The sequence below is a fragment of the Macrobrachium rosenbergii genome, chromosome 31, assembly GCF_040412425.1.
Source record: "Macrobrachium rosenbergii isolate ZJJX-2024 chromosome 31, ASM4041242v1, whole genome shotgun sequence".
Classification (NCBI taxonomy): domain Eukaryota; kingdom Metazoa; phylum Arthropoda; class Malacostraca; order Decapoda; family Palaemonidae; genus Macrobrachium; species Macrobrachium rosenbergii.
The window spans coordinates 24,254,156-24,273,939 of record NC_089771.1 but is presented as its reverse complement, the minus strand read 5'-3'; the positions used below and the strand labels follow the sequence as shown (position 1 = coordinate 24,273,939).

Below are 19,784 nucleotides of genomic sequence, written 5' to 3'. Positions count from 1 at the left end.
TTTAATGAATACTCATAAACCTCATAAATCTTAAAATTACCAAAGCAAAGAAAATTATATATCTTGAACTTTAAAATTTTTAGATTTATTATTTATACAAAATATATATATATACAGTATATATATATATATATATATATATATATATATATATATGTATATACAAGTATATATATATATACATATATATATATATATATTATATATATATATATATGCATATATATAATATATTCTAAACTGTTTTAAAGATCAAGAAAGTATATACCTAGGCCTATTCAAGGACTGTATTATCCATTTTTGTATAAAAATCATGATATTTATCTTCTAAAAATATTAATACGTTGATAACATCATTAAAGAAAATCAGACTTAAAAATAAGTAGATAAAATCGTCATAAAGTCTGACCTTGCAATAACGCAAAGGTCAGATGACTTGACCCTGATTGAAAGATTGACCTTCGTTAAGAGGGACATTTATACTTAGCTATTGATAATATGCTAATTTAGATCATCAGAGACCTTGTTCAACTGTTATTACGTTTTAAATGGTATGTAATTCGTAGGAAGTTAAATATACAATGTTAATATACAGAAGCATTTTCCCGTGTTCATGTAGTTGCTTTTATTAATTTTCTGTAATTATTCTTTTCCTTATTACAAAAAGCCTAAATTTTCTGATTAATAACACTAGGACAGCCAGTTTAATCCCTCTTTTCAAACGTAACTCTATTTTCATTCTAATTACAGAATTACGAAGGAAATTACGCTGTAATATTCACTCGAAGGCTTAAAAATATGATGACAATTTCTCACTACATCGCAACCTGCCAATGTCCACGTCCCTGGCTTCAAACTCCTTCAGGCGTCAAACAACTTTCGACCTTATGCCGTAATCAATAGAAGCGAGGTTATCTCGCTACGATAACCCGGAGATAAAGATGAAAAAAGACAGGAGATATATATTCTCTAGGCATCCAGGTAGTTGATTAGTTTGCCAACTGGACGAAATACGTCGACATCTTGCTAAGTGAGCTAAGAATTTCGAAAGAGGATATTTGAACCTGAGTACTCTTTAATTCTGAGGTTTCTTGCCAATACTAAGGAATTTCTAAAGGACTTTTAATCAAGACTGTTCCTCTTAGGTTCGTTGTAGACTCCTACAGGTTCTAAAAGTGATTAAGAGACTGTTTGCAAAATATATTTACCTGAAGGACTTACCTACAAGCTGACTGTCCGCGTTCACTCAGAGGGTTGTGATGTAAGTATGGCAGCAAAATATACGATTTACTTATTTTAGTACTATTTGTTTTTTTGTTTTTTTGTCTCGTTCTGCGTTCTTTTCGATTTTGGATGCAAATCAAAATAGTTTTTGCTGGTACATTGTCTTGTATCAGCAAAAACTGTCTTGAAAATGTCATCTCAAGTCTTGTGACTTATTAACTAGCGTTTCCATACTGGGGAAGCCAGTCGCTTGACAATTATCAGCAAAAACTGTCTTGAAAACGTCAACACAGTCTTGTGACTGTTATCAACTGGTGTATTTGTACAGGGAAAGCCAGTCACTTGACAATCATCAACAAAAACTGTTTTGAAAATGCCAAGTCAGTCTTGTAACTGTTATTAACTGGCGTTTCTATACTGGCGAAACCAGTCACTTGACAATTATCAAGAAAAACTGTCTTGAAAACGCCAAGTCAGTCTTGTAACTTATTACCTGCCTTTTCTATACTTGCAAAACCAGTCACTTGACAATTATCAACAAAAACTGTTTTGAAAACGCCAAGTCAGTCTTGTAACTGTTATTAACTGGTGTTTCTATGCTGGAGAAACCAGTTACTTGACACAGCAACAAACACTGTTTTAAAAATGTCAGCACAGTCTTGTGATATTAACTGGTGTCTTTCTCTGTTTTATTCTTTCAAAACAGATTTTTACACAAGAGGATATAGAGGAAACCTTATGTATTTCACATAATACTGCAATTTTCTTCGTATATGCAGATATACAGTGGGGTATTGGCTCTCTCTCTCTCTCTCTCTCTCTCTCTCTCTCTCTCATGGGCCAAGTTCGCAAATATTAAAACAATAAACAGTTTAAAAATCATTTCATACTACTGGGAACTATCACTTGAATTTCATGACAATTATTATTATTATTATTATTATTATTATTATTATTATTATTATTATTATTATTATTATTATCTGAGCGGATGTTCTCTTAGGTGTTTTGTGAATGATACTGACCTGTTATGTCGCTACCATTTCCGGTGTCAGATTTGTCATATCTTTTTCATTTTCTTTAATTACAAATTCATTACAGCTCCGTAGAAGGGATATTACAGAATTACAGTAGTGTCTGAGAGCTTGTTATTAATATTACTATTACTATAAGCTTCATTGGACAGGATGTCGTACAATTAGAGTCTCAGAAGTTCAAGCGAAGATGGAATGCATTACTACGCCAAAACAATTCGCTTTGTATTTTAATAATTTATCTATATTTTTATCTATTTCTCTATTATTTTATTAATTTGTCTTCTTTCTTTTCTAATAACTAATCTCTTGTTTCTGCCCTTCCTATTATCTTCTGTGATTTCTTTCAAATGGACTTCATATTCTTTGGAAGCTTGAGTTTCAAGTCAGTGACCCCTTTTGTGGGCTTGGTCCATATAAAATGGGGGTCATCTTCTGAATAATAATAATAATAATAATAATAATAATAATAATAATAATAATAATAATAATAATACTAATAATAATAATTTTCTCCACATCTGCACAATGCGTAGAACTTTCCCAGTAATTTCTCCCATAAAACCAGTGCCTAGGAAATCATAATGAGCGGCAATGGGTCACAGTAAGGCCCGAAAGCTAACGAAAGTAATTGAGCTGTAACAGCATCGTGAAGTTATCGCTGGATGTGTGTATTATATTATCTGCGGCGCTGATGTTGTCATATCCTGCCTTGGTAGTTTGACTGCTCGCTCTAGAAGTCAAGTGTAGTGTATGTCTGGGATATTAGTAGGTTAATATATATATATATATATATATATATATATATATATATATATATATGTATGTATGTATACATATGAATGCATTTATGTATGTATATATATATATATATATACATATATATGAATTTATATATATATATATATATATATATATATATATATATATATATATATATACATACATATATATCTAGGGAGTCAATTTTAGCAACAAGATCAAATTCTTATCTTTACCTCCTGCAACAGAATTAGATTTAGGCTATTTAATTTATCTCATTTCTTCACAAATTAAAAAACAATATATTGAAACCAGCCATTTAAACTGCCTTTCAAATTCACTTTACATAAAAGCTAATTTTAAACATAAAATCACATCATACCAAAACGTATTCCAAAACTTGATATATTTAAATATTTAGCAGCAGAAGAACTCATTTTAAAAATCTTGAAATTCATTTTACAATAACCTCGTAAAATCTGGTCTTGGCCTCTGGGTAATAAAGAATTACGTTCTTTATAACCTTTTGTGATTATCTTTCTTATCAAAAGCGTTAGTGTGGTGTAATGAGTACAGATTGAATAAGGGTGTATGTGCTCAATAAAATCAATGTTTTAGTAAATATGAAGCTGAGAAGAAATTGCACTGGGATTAGTTAGAAAAATAATGACAACAATAATGTTGTTAAGTAAAATATCACAAATACAAAAATGTTGCTTTATGAGATTTTGTAGTTGCAATTAACCATAATTCAGCTTAATTAGAAATATTAAAAATTTCAAAGAACTTTCATTCTTTTATTCAAAGTCGGAATGTTTCCATAACGTCGACAGAAATAATAAAAAAAATATAAAAAACTTTAAAAGTTAATCTTACACCACTCAAATATAGACATTATCGTGCGATGAAACCGGGCAATGTTTTCCATAATTATCTTGCTTCTGGCAACTTGCTCACTCTGAATAGTGTTTTCTATATAGCTTTGAGATGCTGCCAGAGGTATAAAGAATGTATATTTTTTCACTTTTATAGGTACAGCTTACTTAAGACAAGTAATAAGCGCATAAGCCATCATCAGCAATTGTTATTTTGGTCAAAATTGTCTTTGATGACCCAAATCTATGTTAATGTACATAGTGTTTCATACTTCCTAACAATTACTTTCTTGCACATTCCGGATCTTAGGTGAAGGAGAGAGAGAGAGAGAGAGAGAGAGAGAGAGAGAGAGAGAGAGGGAAAATTTGCTTATTGATTGCTACGCTGATAATCCGTCTTTACCATTTACCTATAAATCTTCAAGTTCAGCTTTCAAAAGCAATGAGAGAGAGAGAGAGAGAGAGAGAGAGAGAGAGAGAGAGAGAGATTTGCCTATTGATTGCTACTCTGAAAATCCATGTTCACCATCCACTTACGAATCTTTAAATTCAGCTTTTAAAAACAATGAGAGAGAGAGAGAGAGAGAGAGAGAGAGAGAGAGAGAGAGAGAGAGTAATTTTCCTATTCTTTTCTACTCTGAATATCCATAATCACTATCTATTTACTATCTTTAAATTCAACTCTTAAAAACAATGAGAGAGAGAGAGAGAGAGAGAGAGAGAGAGAGAGAGAGAGAGAATTTGCCTGTTGATTGCCGCTCTAAAAATCCATGTTCACCATCCACTTGCGTATCTTTAAAGTCAACTCTTAAAAACAATGAGAGAGAGAGAGAGAGAGAGAGAGAGAGAGAGAGAGAGAGAGAGAGAGAGAGAGAGAGAGAGAAAATTGCCTACATATTGCTGAGCTGCAAATCCACCTTGACCATCCACTTATGTATCTTTAAATTCAACTCTTAAAATCATCATAATCACGCTGATATCAGCTCACCTTTCAGTAAAGATATCTATAGATAAATAGCTATTTATCTCTTTACAAAAACAAACAAAAAACTATGTTTAAAAGCCACTCATGAACTCCCTTCTCTTATATATAATCCAGACGTTATCTCAAAGCCTTAAGTAGTTTATTTTTCACTCAGGAAATCTGTTTTATCTTAAAAAAAAAGACAAAAAAATTAATATGTTGCAAATGAATATTGCCTTGGTACGTGACCAAGCATCGAGTGCTTCGGTTCAGATTTATCATCTTTTCTGTCATTCTTTATGTTCTTGTCCATTATTCTTTATGTTCTTGAATGACAGCCTTTATAAGGCTTTCTTATAATTGAACCAAGTAACAAAGCTACAAATAATTACAAACAGAAAGCGCTTTTATGAATAGGATTTATTTTAACAACTGCCACTCAGAGAAAAATATAACAAGTAAACTTCGGCGCAATTGAGTTTTCTGACCGGTGGCGGCCTCAGCCACGGCCCATAAAACTCTCAGCCGCGGGCCATGAAACTCAGCCACGGTCCGGTGGAGGCCTATGTTGTTGGTGCCTATATCGCTGCCAGAAGCACGATTATGGCTAACTTTAACCTTAAATAAAATAAAACTACTGAGGCTAGAGGGCTGCAATTTGGTATGTTTGATGATTGGAGGGTGGATGATCAACATCCCAATTTGCAGCCCTCTAGCCTCAGTAGTGTTTAAGATCTGAGGGCAGACAGAAAAAATGAGGACAGAAAAAGTGCGGACGGACAGACAAAGCCGGCACAATAGTTTTCCTTTACAGAAAACTAAAAATAATAAAAAATAATCTCATGAACCTGGTCGATAATTTTGGGGAAGATAACCTGTGATAACAGAGGCTCATGGAGAGATTGTTCATCTGTTATCGGATTGATTATGGCAGTCTTATCTGCTAGACTGACATGTCTCATGACATGAGCACGTTACATTATTTTTTCATGTCTTCTGAGTTTTATCTGCCACTTCTGTTGCTAGCTATGGTCTAAGATCCGTCAAACGTATGGAAATGGTACTTACTTTCTGTTGTAAGTTACTTAAGGTTTTTGAATACATATTACCCCATATTATATAAAAAAAAACTCAAGAACAGCAAAAACAGCACCAAGAGAATTGACAGCATAACCGGAGATAGGCCTACTATTCACGCTGTTAGCATCTGCAGTTATGCTGTCAATACTCTTAGTGCTGTTTTTGCTGTTCTTGCTGTTTTTGTTATATAATATCGGGTAATATGTATTAAAAAAACATAAGTACCTTACAACAAAAAGTAAGAACATTCCGTTGTTCCTCTCGCTGAATAATACGTTATCTGAGAAACAACACCTTTATCCTAGAGACGGAACGTCTTTACAGCCTTCTTACGTAAGAACAGCAATAAACAAAGCAATAAAGTACTCCTAGCCATTGCTATAACAGCAACGAGAACGCCGGAGTACGTACCGAGTGTTTATTTTCTACTCCATTGTAGAAACATAACAGGTAAGCGCTCCTGAGCAGATCTCACTGCGTAGCAACTGAGAGGGCCAAGATGGCGGACCAGTAGCCACTGGAACTAGGCTGCTGACTGTGCCAAAAAGCCACTTGTTGACAATGGCGAGATGTCCATTGATCCTTGGAGACAATACTTCCCAAAATATTGATGTCCCACTTAGACTTATCCTTGCAAGTACATAAAAGATATGACTTGAGGTTTATCAGAATTCAGGGACTTGTGCGTCGATCAGAGGCACGTAGGAATGATAATACGAACCTTGAGGTATTTGTTCAGTTGCTGGTTTTGCTTTATTATTTCTCTCTCTCTCTCTCTCTCTCTCTCTCTCTCTCTCTCTCTCTCTCTCTCTCTCTCTCGATGTTGTGTGTTTCTCCCTTCATTCTATTTGAGGATAAGTAGGTAACCATCATACTTATAACTGAACATTATAAAATATATATATATATATATATATATATATATATATATATATATATATATATATATATATATATATATATATATATATATATATATGTATGTATGTGTGTCCTGCATCAGACATCTGTCTTTTAAACGAAAAGGAAACTGGCATTTGGTAATCCCTCAAGCGGAAAGCTACAAGATAACAACACTTAGTTTTCCGCAACTGGGTAAAACTCACTTCCTTAGGAAATGGAATCTCTTACCCACTTGACTGCCGTCACGTAATTTCTTGTTACGAAAGGATAATCACTTTTCAAGAGAATTCCTGTGCAAAATCCTGGAACAGCGGATGGGAATCCTTTGCGTGAAGGATGAAAAATAATGGTATCATTCATTTGAAAAATCAGTATTTACCGAATGCTTTCGTTCACATTCATGGTTGAACAAATTGTTGAATTTGTTATTGTTTTTCTTGGCTATAATGTGAACGTAGCCATCTTTTATCAGCGTTAGCATTCTCCTTGTGTTTCATAATTATTATTATTATCATTATTCAGAAGATGAATCCCATTCTTATGAAAAAGGCCCACGAGTGCCATTGACTTGAAATTCAAGCTTCCAAAGAATATTATTATTATTATTATTATTATTATTATTATTATTATTATTATTATTATTATTCTATTCACAAGAGGAACCCTATATTCATATGGAACAAGCCCGCAAAAGGGTCCACTAACTTGAAATTCATCTTCTGAATAATAATAATAATAATAATAATAATAATAATAATAATAATAATAATAATAATAATAATAATGACGGTGAAAAGAAGGTATTGGTTACATTAAGGAGTAATAGTTAGAGGCGTTGGACAGCAATTCAGGTACCCCTGAAAGTATAGCAAATTTTCTTTCTTGCCACGCATCTGTTTTGAAAGTAATTATATATACATTGACATTGTATATATAACTACTATATAATTAATTTCTTTCGTTATTTTTCTTCTCCGCTTCCGTTGTTACGTTATTTTCTTTTTTTCTTCAGTTCTTACTTTATTTTTCTTTTCATATTCCGTTGTTGCGTTATTTTTTCTTTTCTTCTCCAGTTCCTACGTTATTTTCTTTTCTTCTTCAGTTCTGACGTTATTTTTTTCTTCTTTAGTTCTGACGTTATTTTTTCTTTTCTTCTCCAGTTCCTACGTTATTTTCTTTTCTTCTTCAGTTCTGACGTTATTTTTTTCTTCTTTAGTTCTGACGTTATTTTTTCTTTTCTTCTTCAGTTCTGACGTTATTTTTTTTCTTCTTTAGTTCTGACGTTATTTATTCTTTTCTTCTTCAGTTCTGACGTTATTTTTCTTCTTTCGTTCTGACGTTATTTTTTCTTTTCTTCTTTAGTCATGATGTTATTTTTTCTTTTCTTCTTCAGTCCAGACGTTATTTTTTTCTTTTCTTCTTCTTCAGTTCTGACGTTATTTTTTCTTTTCTTCTTCAGCTCTGACGTTATTCTTTCTTTTCTTCTTCAGCTCTGACATTATTTTTTCTTTCCCGCTTCCGTTCTCGCGCTGTTTTTCTTCTCCTCTTCCGTTGCTACGCTATTTCTCTTTCAAGTAGGACTTCGTAGGATCGTATGACGTCAGTCCTGATGCCTCCTCAGTATCCCGTTATCCTATAAGGCTAGGATCCAAGCTCTGTCAGAAAGGCTTCCTTACCATTGCTTGCTATTTCTTGCTTTGAAAATCTTTTTATAAATATTTTTTATTAGGTCTTTCTGTTATGAAGCATGAACTTCTAATTTTGTCTAATTCTATTCTTTATTTTTTCTAAATGTTGTCTTTTCTTAAGTCGTTCTAATGATGCATTACGAATTTATAATTAATTTTCACAGTGATTTTAAAGTTTTTCTCTATATCTTGACTTTTTTCATTTTTACCCGTTTTTTTTTTATTAAGTCGTTCTAATGATGCGTGACGAATTTCTAATCAATTTTCAAACGTTTAATATTTTTTATTCTTTCTTAAGTATTTTCTTTTATCAAGTCATTCTAATGGTTCATGATAAATTTCTTCTTATGTTTCAGGTATTTTTTTTATTCTTAAACTCTCCTTACTTCCCTTTCATCAAGTATTTGACTTTGTACTGCCTTTCATTCGTGAATTAAATATCCACACTTCTACTTTTTCCTATCTGATGTCTTCATTCGCAGACATCGATCTTCAAAAGCTTTCCTCAAATTAGGATTCAACAGTTTGAATGATTTTATTTCCTTCGGTACAAATTTCCTTCATTTTCCACTTGCCAAGCGATTAACTAATTCCCCTGGATGTCTGTTAAAAAAGGCAGCCTAAGTTTTATAAATCAATAACTGAAAAATGAATACAACTGACTATTCTTCTCGTCTTGATACCCACGAGTTGAAATTGAGTTTTAATTGCTACAAAAAAAATTGTTTTTGTTTTCACAATCATCAAGAAACTTAAGTTTTATCATTCAATAACTGAAAAGTGAATACAAGTAAGCATTGCTTCCCTTCTTGATACCCACGAGTTGAAACTTGAGTTTTAATTGCCAGAAATAAGCTGTTTTTGTTTTCCTAATTTTTGAAGAAAGTCTTAAATTTCCGAGATTCTGGTGGGCACATCTTTCTCTCTTTGTTTACCAAGTTTTTTTTTTTTTTTTTTTGTCATTTTGGACTCCAACGTTCTTGGTACCAGCCCAGAAGGATTCAGTCCTAAAAATGATCTTGGATAAGATAGTGTAAACATTGATGTTGTACATGTAAATATTCACATACAAAAAGCGTTTTATTTATATCGTATCAATCATGTATTGGCATAGTGCTGTCTCTTAGAGAATCTTATAATTTCAGTAATTTTTACTTTCTGAGAGTATTTTTGCTTTCACTTTTAAAATATTCTTTAAAAAATCTTTTTTATTTTTCTCCTTCTCTGAGATTCCTCCCCAAACCTTGGTCTCACTAGAACACTTTTGTGGGTCCCCAAAAAAATAATATAAAATTCTACTTTTATTTGAAAATAAGTAATAAATAAAATATGATAATCTTGTTTATTTTCCTCCTTCTCTGAGATTCCTGCTTAAACTTGGTTCTCACTAGAATACTTTTGTGGGTCAAAAAACAAATATATATATAAAATTCTACTTTTATTTGAAAATAAGTAATGAATAAAATCTGATAATTTTTTATTTTCCTCCTCTGAGATTCCTCCTCAAACCTTCGTTCTCACCAGAACGCTTTTATGGGTCAAAAAAAAAATAATAATAAAATCCTACTTTTATTTGAAAATAAGTAATAAATAAAATCTGATCCATTTTTTTCCTTCTTCTCTGAAATTCATCCTCAAACCTTAGTTCTCACTAGAACAGCTAAAATTCTACTTTTATTTGAAAATAATTAATAAATAAAACCTGATAAAAAATTTTTTCCTTCTTCTCTGAAATTCCTCCTCAAACCTTTGTTCTCACTAGAAAACGTTTATGGATAAAAAACAACTTAAATTCTACTTTTATTTGAAAATAAGTAAGGGATAAAACCTGATAAAAAAAAAATTATTTTCTCCTCCTCTGAGATTCCTGCTCAAACCTTGGTTCTCATTTGCTTGCAAGATGATAACATGCTTCCGCATCCCAGAGAATTAACTGAAATCCCCCACAAGCAGTTTGCGGTATTGCCAACGGAAGACACTTTTCTGAGCTGGTGGAAGACGCTTTAACCAGTAGAACACGCTCTACAGCCAATGTAAGACTCTCTAGCCAATAGAAGACGCTCTAGGCTAGACTCATTTCCCGCTAATGGCTAGCACCGTCGTTCCCTGATTTTGGGAAATAAAAATATTGGCTAAACTTCAAGTTTGTGGGTTTAACTGTTGATTGCATCTTCCAAGGAATCGTAGGTAGTGAACTAATGATGATAAATGACTCCGATTTTCGTTTGTTTTTTATTTCCTAGGATTTGAAAATGATGATTCAGCCTGGTTAAATTGCGCGTGGTTTGGTGTCTTTCAAATCAGCGATTATATAGACAATTATATAATCAGTGATCACATAGATAATTATATAGATAATTGTTAATTATACGAACAGCTTTGAATCATCTGGTAGATTAAAAAATACTGAATCTCATGATTTAGGTAAATGATATAGCCAGCCGTCATATCTGTAAGTGATTTTGTCCATAAAAGAAAGGTAAAGACAAAAATGATATAGGTTAACAATTCCAGTTAATTAATATTTGCAAATTTTGAATGACCTAACTACACAATCTCTCTCTCTCTCTCTCTCTCTCTCTCTCTCTCTCTCTCTCTCTCTCTCTCTCTCTCTCTCTCTCTTATGTATAACTGGGGCTTCCGGTCACACAAATGAAGAAATGTCGTGACTGGTTGATACTGAATTGGCTGACTGACAAGAAAGGTTAAAACCCGTGAGCCAATATGTAGCCAAATTCATGTAGCCAGATTCATTTAGCCAAATTCACGTGGCCAGATTCATTTGGTCAGATTCATTTAGCCAAATTCGTGAATCCAAATTCACGTGGACAAATCCACGTAGCCAAATTCATGAAGCCAGATTCATGTATCCAAATTCACGTGGCCAAATTCACGTAGCCAGATTCATTTAGCCAAATTCGTGTATCCAAATTCACGTGGACAAATCCACGTAGCCAAATTCATGAAGCCAGATCCATGTATCCAAATTCACGTATAGCCAAATTCACGTAGCCAGATTTATTTAGCCAAATTCACGTAGCCAAATTCATGTAGCCAGATTCATGTAGCCAAAATTCACGTATAGCCAAATTCATTTAGCCAAATTCATGTATCCAAATTCACTTGGCCAAATTTATGTAGCCAGATTCATGTATCCAAATTTATGTAGCCAAATTCACCAGCGAGAGAAGAGGCATTTGATGATTAGTAAATAGAATTTAACACCAAAAACACACAGCTAAATAAAGAAAGCATCATTACGTCTATAGCAATATATCAACATTATATTAGTCATTTCAAACACCTTCACAGACATCTCATCAACAGGGCATCAAAATACCCACAGACACCTACACTCACTGCGTCATTCACTCGTTAGGTCCGCTTTGGTTCGAACACGTACTCACACACACACGCGCGCGCGCACGCACACAGAGACGAGACCGTGTTTATGAAACACTTATTTATATTCTACGAAGACGCCTGAGAAACGGGGAAGAGTATAATGACAAAGACTCATTTAGAATAAAGTATCATCTAATTGGACTTCCGCTGAATGTGTGTACTTTTATTATCATCTCTATCATCGCCATTTTCATCATTCGAGAGAAAAGCGAAGGAGAAAGAGGCATAAGCGAAGTAAGACATGAGAGAAAAAGGAATAGAGGGAAGGAGGATATAAGATAGGCACACCTGGAAAAGGCTCATTTAAAAACGGCGACCCCGCCTAGGGATTCAGCTGACAAGAAGAAGAAGAAGAAGAAGAAGAAGAAGAAGAAGAAGAAGAAGAAGAAGAAGAAGAAATATCAACAGTTAAAGTTTAAACCAGCAAATACCCAGCCATCCCTTAAACAGCTTGCAAACTGAACTGCATATATCTTTGGAGCAAGCAGTGCAGTGCCATCTCTGTCCCTGTGCTATTCCTGGGCATTCAGAGAGATGGCCTCGGTGCCACCGCGGCTGGTGCCACGAGTAGGGCATGATGATGCACGCCTGCCCGCGAGGGTATAGGCGCCGCTTCGTGACGATGATGATGCCATTGGCCTGTACCCTAACCTGAAGAGAGAACATGCGTTTTAATACCAGTGCGGTCCGGGTCACAGGAAGGTGTTGTTAGGCTGACGTCAGGCGCCCTGGATCTGGGTAAGGAAAGTGCTAGGAGTATTTGGGTATCTTGTTGTCCGTTTGAGTACCTCCAGAGGCTAAAGATAGATTGGCATTGACGGGTAAGGGGCATGTTCACTTGGGCGCTTTGGGCCATATTTTTGTGAAGGGGTGTCTGTGTACTTATCAGTGACACTGATCGGAGCCACTAATCTCCTGAAGAAGTTTCCTGAAGTTTCCGCAGATATTCAAGGTTGCTGCGTCTTGGCTTCGGGTCCAAATACTGCAGTAGGTAGAGGATTGCTTCGGAGCAACTATGTACCACTGTTGCTCGTTGCTTGTAACCCGCTAATGGCATAATAAGAGCGGGAAATGCTTTGACGTGATCAACAACTAAGCAAACGTTTTCATAAGATAATTTCGTTCAAGTGCGAAGCGAGGAAACATATTTTTTCTTGAGCATAACGGTGTCATGCAACCTCTCGCTCTCTGTGAAACAAAAGCACGGTGCAGCCTTTCTCTCTCTCTCTCTCTCTCTCTCTTTGTGAAACAAAAGCTTAAAGGTATCGTGCAAACCTTCTCTCTCTCTCTCTTTCTCTCTCTCAACCTTTCTCTCTCTCTCTCTCTCTCTCTCTCTCTCTCTCTCTCTCTCTCTCTCTCTCTCTCTCTGTGAAACGAAAGCATAAATGTATCATGCAACCTTTATCTCTCTCTCTCTCTCTCTCTCTCTCTCTCTCTCTCTCTCTCTCTCTCTCTCTCTGTGAAACAAAAGCGTGATGCAACCTCTCTCTCTCTCTCTCTCTCTCTCTCTCTCTCTCTGTATTTGAAAAGAAAGCATATCGGTATCATGCAACCTTTATCTCTCTCTCTCTCTCTGTGAAACAAAAGCATAAAGGTATCACGCAACCTTTCCCTCTCTCTCTGAAACAAAAGCATAAATGTATCATGCAATCTTTCTGTTCCTCTCTCTGTGAAACAAAAGCATAAAGGTATCGTGCACCATCTCTCTCTCTCTCTCTCTCTCTCTCTCTCTCTCTCTCTCTCTCTCTCTCTCTCTGTCAAGCATCCACAGAGTTTTGGGACTTTCTGATGCCTCACGCGGCTGTGGTTGGCACATGTACCAAAGGACTTTCTTTTTCCCCAGACGAGACTTTTTGTCCGAGTTTTGGACCTCTCGTCATTCTCAGTGCATGTGAGAATGCATTTTAGCTTATATTAAAGCATTCGGATATTTTTATATTTATTTATTTATGTTGATGAATGAAGTGAAGCTGTTTCGTAACCATCTGGTTGTACGTAATTTCAACATTGGTCAGTAGTTTCAAATAGTTTAATTATAGACATGTCAGCAATGAACATAAACATGTGATCAGTAAACATAATCATGTAATTATTAAACATACAGTAAACATTAACGTGTGATCAGTAAACATAATCATGTAATTATTAAACATACAATAAAAATAAACGTGGAGTCAATAAAGATACAGTAAACATAAACATGTAATCAATAAACATAACATAAACATGTGATCAATAAACATAAGCATGTAATCATTAAACATACAATAAACATAAACATGCAATCAGTAAATATACAATAAACATAAACATGGACTCGATAAAGATACAATAAACATAAACATGGACTCGATAAAGATACAATAAACATAAACATGGACTCGATAAAGATACAATAAACATAAACATGGACTCGATAAAGATACAATAAACATAAACATGTAATCAGTAAACATACAATAAACATAAACATGTAATCAGTAAATATACAATAAACATAAACATGGAATCAATAAAGATGCAATAAACATAAGCATGTAATCAATAAACATAAGCATGTAATCATTAAACATACAATAAACATAAACATGTAATCAGTAAGTATACAATAAACATAAACATGTAATAGTAAACATACAATAAACATAAACATGGAATCAATAAAGATACAATAAAAATAAACATTTGATCAATAAACATAAGCATGTAATCATTAAACATACAATAAACATAAACATGTAATCAGTAAACAAACAATAAACATAAACATGTAACCAATAAACATGAACGTGTAAGCAAAACGCCTATGCAAGTGTCGAGCTTGGCCTGGCTTCTCTCTCTCTCTCTCTCTCTCTCTCTTTCTATCACCCTCTCTCTCTCTCTCTCTGTCCTTCTCTCTCGCTCTCTCTCTCTCTCCAAAAAAATCAGTTTAATACTCCTTTGTCTTCTCTCTGTCCTCATTTCTCCCATGATGCATAAGAGAGAGAGAGAGAGAGAGAGAGAGAGAGAGAGAAGAGAGAGAGAGAGAAAGGTGCAGGTTCTTTCCTTTTGTTTTCCCTAATATCTCTTAGTCTTCAGGGATACATGATTGGGTCTTGTTTCACTTATATATCGTTCTTATCAATCTTTGTCTAACTGGGGCTATTAAGGATTCCTGTCCAATTGGCCATTTCTTAACGATATATATATATATGTATATATTTGCGTGTGTATATATATATATATATATATATATATATATATATATATATATATATATATATATATATATATATATATATATATATATATATATATATATATATATATATAAAGGGACAAACATCCCTACACTACAAGAACACCAAAGGGCCATTAACCCTTAAAGACCCCTTCCAAAAGACCTGAAAACATCAATATTTCGTAAAAATGGGAAAACTCCACATTGCTTCGGAAAGCGAGAAAATAAACAAAAAAAATAAAAATAAGAAAAATTCTAAAGCTCAAGTGGCTGCTTCATTGGCCCAGCCCAGCAAAAAATGCTCTTAGTCTCCACTAATCTTACAAATTCCCAGCATTCTGGAGTTGCAAATTCTTTCCCCCAGCAGTTGCCCAGAGAGAAAAATTCTCGCAAGGGAATTTGAACTGAATTCGGGCTTCTCAATCGGGCCATTACGTCATGGCTGGCTACAAAGACGAGTGACATTTTGTTTAAGAAAAAAGCTGAAGACGTCATTTCTTAGGTAGCTGGTTCAGGAAAATCCGTTTGGTTGAAAGGACCCAGAGGTCCACGCCAGGCTTCCATGTGTCCATTTTCGTATCTTGTCGTACGCTTATAGGCCGGCCTAGGGCAAGGTATAATAATAATAATAAACATGTGATAACTGTAACATGAAACAAAATCTTCACTTTATCTCAATAGAAATTAGGAACTGTGACTTCCCTTCCGATTAGGTAATCAAAATCTCTCTCTCTCTCTCTTCATGGGGCGTGTACGTGCTTCTACGTGAGACTTCACCTCCGTGTTTTTGGCACTGGGCTACTATTAAATGATCCAGAAGGTTTTTCAGAGGTAAATGCTTGCAGAATTTAGCTTTTGCTACTACAAGTGCTTGAAGGTTTTGCCATCTGGGTAATTATTAGTGTACATGCATGCACACAGTACAAGTTACAGAAATTATATATATATATATATATATATATATATATATATATATATAAATTTATATATATATATATATATATATATATATATATATATATATATATCATGTTCAGGTAATAATCCATGCATGCAATTATCGAACACGCATACTGGAAGAAATTTTAACTGAAATATCGTTTTGAATGAAAAATGTATTTCATTATACTCTTACATTAGCAATGTTCTTTATCTTAATTTAGATTATAATTTGTTTCTTATTTGTTAAGATTTATTTGTTATTTATGGCAGCATTTAATTTATTTACATATTATCAACTTTAGTCATTTGACTTTTAAGAGAAATGAGTCTATTTAGTCTGGTCCACAGTGACTGGTTTGCTAAGGTCTGGTGGCATGTGAAATATGGCTACTACAAATCTCACTCTTTCTCTCTCTAGGAGTCTAGAGGCTATTTTAAATGTTGCCACTGTAACTAATGCCCTGGTTAATGAGCTTTCGTGTTGCGTGAGCTATTTCGTACGAAATCAACACAAACAATCAACAGTTTGAAATCTGCTTCGGTTCTGTCGAATCACGCTTGGAACCTGCTTCAGGTTCGTCATACATGCTCAAAATAAAGCATTTAGTGCAGCTTCAAGCATCTCATAGCCTGCTTACAACAGCAGCAACAATAAACTATTTGAAACCTGCTTCAGTTCTGTCGAATCACGCTTCGAAACCTACTTCAGTTTCGACAGAACAGGTTAAAATAAATTGTTTTGTGAGGCTCAAAGCATCTCGAAGCTTATTTACATGAGCAGCTTCGTCAGCTATTGCTTAATCCTTGGAAATTCACAAAAAAAATACAAATAAATTGAGATGGAAACTTTGAATGTCACAAAGGCCACCTATTGGGAAGTCAGCTAACTGGATGATCAAGGAGCGTTCCTATTGGCTAAAAGTGGCCCATAGTGACACACCCACTTCCTGATTGGCCGAGGCTCCGAGGCACGTGAACACCCGGTGGTTAGGTAGGATCCTTGCATGAATACGGCGTTGCCAGACGTAAGAATAAATTCATTTCACCTATTTTACTGATTCCATTGAATATTTATGTATACCAGATATATAATAAAGTTAAAATAAGACTTATACAATTTTTATTCAGATTCTAAAAACAGTAATACGCAAGAAACCATGTCTCACGTCGTCCGAAATCGTATGATAACTTGGGCCAGTGCCACACGGCCGAGCGGCCACGTCAGGCAGACATCTACTACAACCGTCCAGTCCGTAAGGGAATATCTTGAGTGTCGGGTACAAGCGGTCGCCTGAAGGCCGGGTCAGCCGCGTGCGTTTGACTCTGTGGTTATTTTAGAGTCCTTACTTATTAGCATCTAGTAAGTTTTGTTAAGTGAGAGACACTTATGTCTATGAAAGTGCATTGATTAATTTGTCGTAATGTGAATTGATCTATTTTATGAATTGTGATTGTTTTTATAGAGAACTTGAATCGTGTTGTGGTGTGTATTTTATACTTGATTGTGATTGACCTTGAAAAAATATAAGTGTATTTACAAAGTATGTAAGTGTGTTTGCAGCAGACATGATAATTAAGCCTTAGGCCTAAGCACTTAACAGGGTTAAGTAGTATACTTATAAATATTTTAAGTAATAATATTTGGGTAAGACGCTTTACAGAATATTAAATGCAATTATGTGTTATTTTAAGGAAAGGTAAATTCTGTATTGATGGGAATACCTTGATGGGTAAATACAGAAACTAAATGTTCAGATTTTAATCTAAATACAGACTAGATAGATGAATGGGCCTAGGTGTAACCAGACATGATCCATATATTATACTATATAATTTTGTATACCCTGGATATATATACATATTAAAAAAACTATTGTTAATTTTATTAAGATTGTCTATCATGTAATTTTAAAAAACTTATTAAAGTATATAATTGATTACCCAGTAATTAAAAAATTACTAGATTATATATTGAAATTGTTTATCCAGCACTTGAAAAAATTTATCCAGTAATTTAAAAAGCCAATTATTACGAGATTATATATTATAATTGCTTAGCAAGTAGTTTGTAAAGTCTCAAGTTAGGAGAACTATGTCAAGACATCATGTTGAAAGAAATTCTAGTTAAGGTAGGATGTACCGGTATCTAACCTTGGGTGTTTTAGTCACCATCACTCATTTAACACAGTCTGAGTTCTAGTACTATTGTAGACTCCTTTTCGTAATCATAGCAATAGTACCATCGTAGACCCCTTTTAATAATCATAGCAATAGTACTATCGTAGATTCCCTTTAATAATCTGAGTAATACTGCTGTCGTAGACACGTTTTAATAATCTTAGCAACTCTGCGTTCTCCATTTTAGTGATATGAGAAATATTACCGTTTATGAATGCTAACCTCTCATTTTGAATCATCTCCACGACTAAGGTATAATATAATGTCTTGACCTTCCGCACTTCTTATGTAATTTATATTCACGAGGTTACGACTGGTCGTGCTTTTATCGTATTCTATCTGAGAAATATTTCAGAAACTGGTAAACAGAATAGCCATTTCCGCAAAGGCCAAGCGTGTCATTTAGTTGGATATACAGTATTGCGTACTAGTACTGTAGACAAGTGGGAAATTTTTTTAGGCCTACTCGATTTCTGTAGTACTGTAATACTTTACGCTTAAAGTTTCCCAGAATGTAAGTCAGTTTTCGCAAGTACTTGGTAACGCTCGATTTTAGAGGAGTTGTCAGTTGTACGTGTTTCAGGAAAGTACATATAAGATAATTTCATTTTAATGGTTATCAGTTTACAACTTCATTTAAGCCTTAGGCCTAATGACATGGCGCCTTCAGTGCTCATGTCGCTAGGTAACCGGATTACGACCTTCCCAAAGGAAATTTCATTAATGCAGGCACGGGTAAAGAGCAGAGTGATTGGTACCCTACCTTGGCTGAGAGAGAGAGAGAGAGAGAGAGAGAGAGAGAGAGAGAGAGAGAGAGAGGTGTGCTGGGTGGGTAGGTGGGGTATCTCTGAAGAGGTTTAAAGCCGGCAAGTCTCTTAAGGACAGTTACCAAGGTGAAAAGGTTGGGTTGGGACGGCTGAGGAAATATCGGCTTTGGGTGGGTAATATATACTTGGGTGTGTTTGTGTGTTTTTTTAGACCAATTTGCCTTCCGTAGTGATGTGAAAGCAGTATTCTTTTTTTGTGTTTATTTGTTTTTTGAGACCTGTCTCATTTATTGATGTGAAAGCAATATTCTTCGTGAGAGAGATACTTTGTGTTTAATTTTTTGTTTTGTTTTTTGAGACCTTGCCTCAGATAGTGATGTGAAAGCAATGTTCTTTGTTCAGTCGGTTATGGAGTAAAGTTTTGCCTGCAGGAATTAAAGAATCTGGTGTATTGATTATGTAAGGACTCAGAATTAATCATTTTTGCTGTCTTGAAAATTGGTAATTTTGAAGGCTGGAAAAAGGTAACATACAGAATCATTTGTGGTTATGTAATTTATCTCGCCATTTTGATACGTGTGAATATGATTGTACACGCACTCTCTCTCTCTCTCTCTCTCTCTCTCTCTCTCTCTCTCTCTCTCTCTCTCTCTCTCTCTCTCAGAGCGCCCGCGCTTTGTTATGTGAGTTGTCGCCTTCTGAATTATCTTTCGTCTGTAAGAAAAAATATAGCGTTCTAGGA

General features: G+C 34.5%; 1 protein-coding gene across 4 annotated transcripts in view; it reads left to right on the top strand.

Moving 5' to 3' along the window:
* Nucleotides 1-987: 987 nt before the first annotated feature.
* The window catches only part of Gbs-70E (Glycogen binding subunit 70E), a 38,870-nt gene continuing 20,073 nt past the window's right edge, over nt 988-19,784 (top strand). The window contains exon 1 of one of the 4 annotated variants that reach the window (XM_067132417.1): nt 988-1,261. The gene's annotated coding sequence lies outside the window, so the exon portion shown is untranslated. Of the gene's footprint in view, nt 1,262-12,421; nt 12,674-17,278; nt 17,458-19,163; nt 19,213-19,784 lie in introns of those variants that run through there. The other 3 variants (XM_067132415.1, XM_067132414.1, XM_067132416.1) reach the window with 3 other exon arrangements.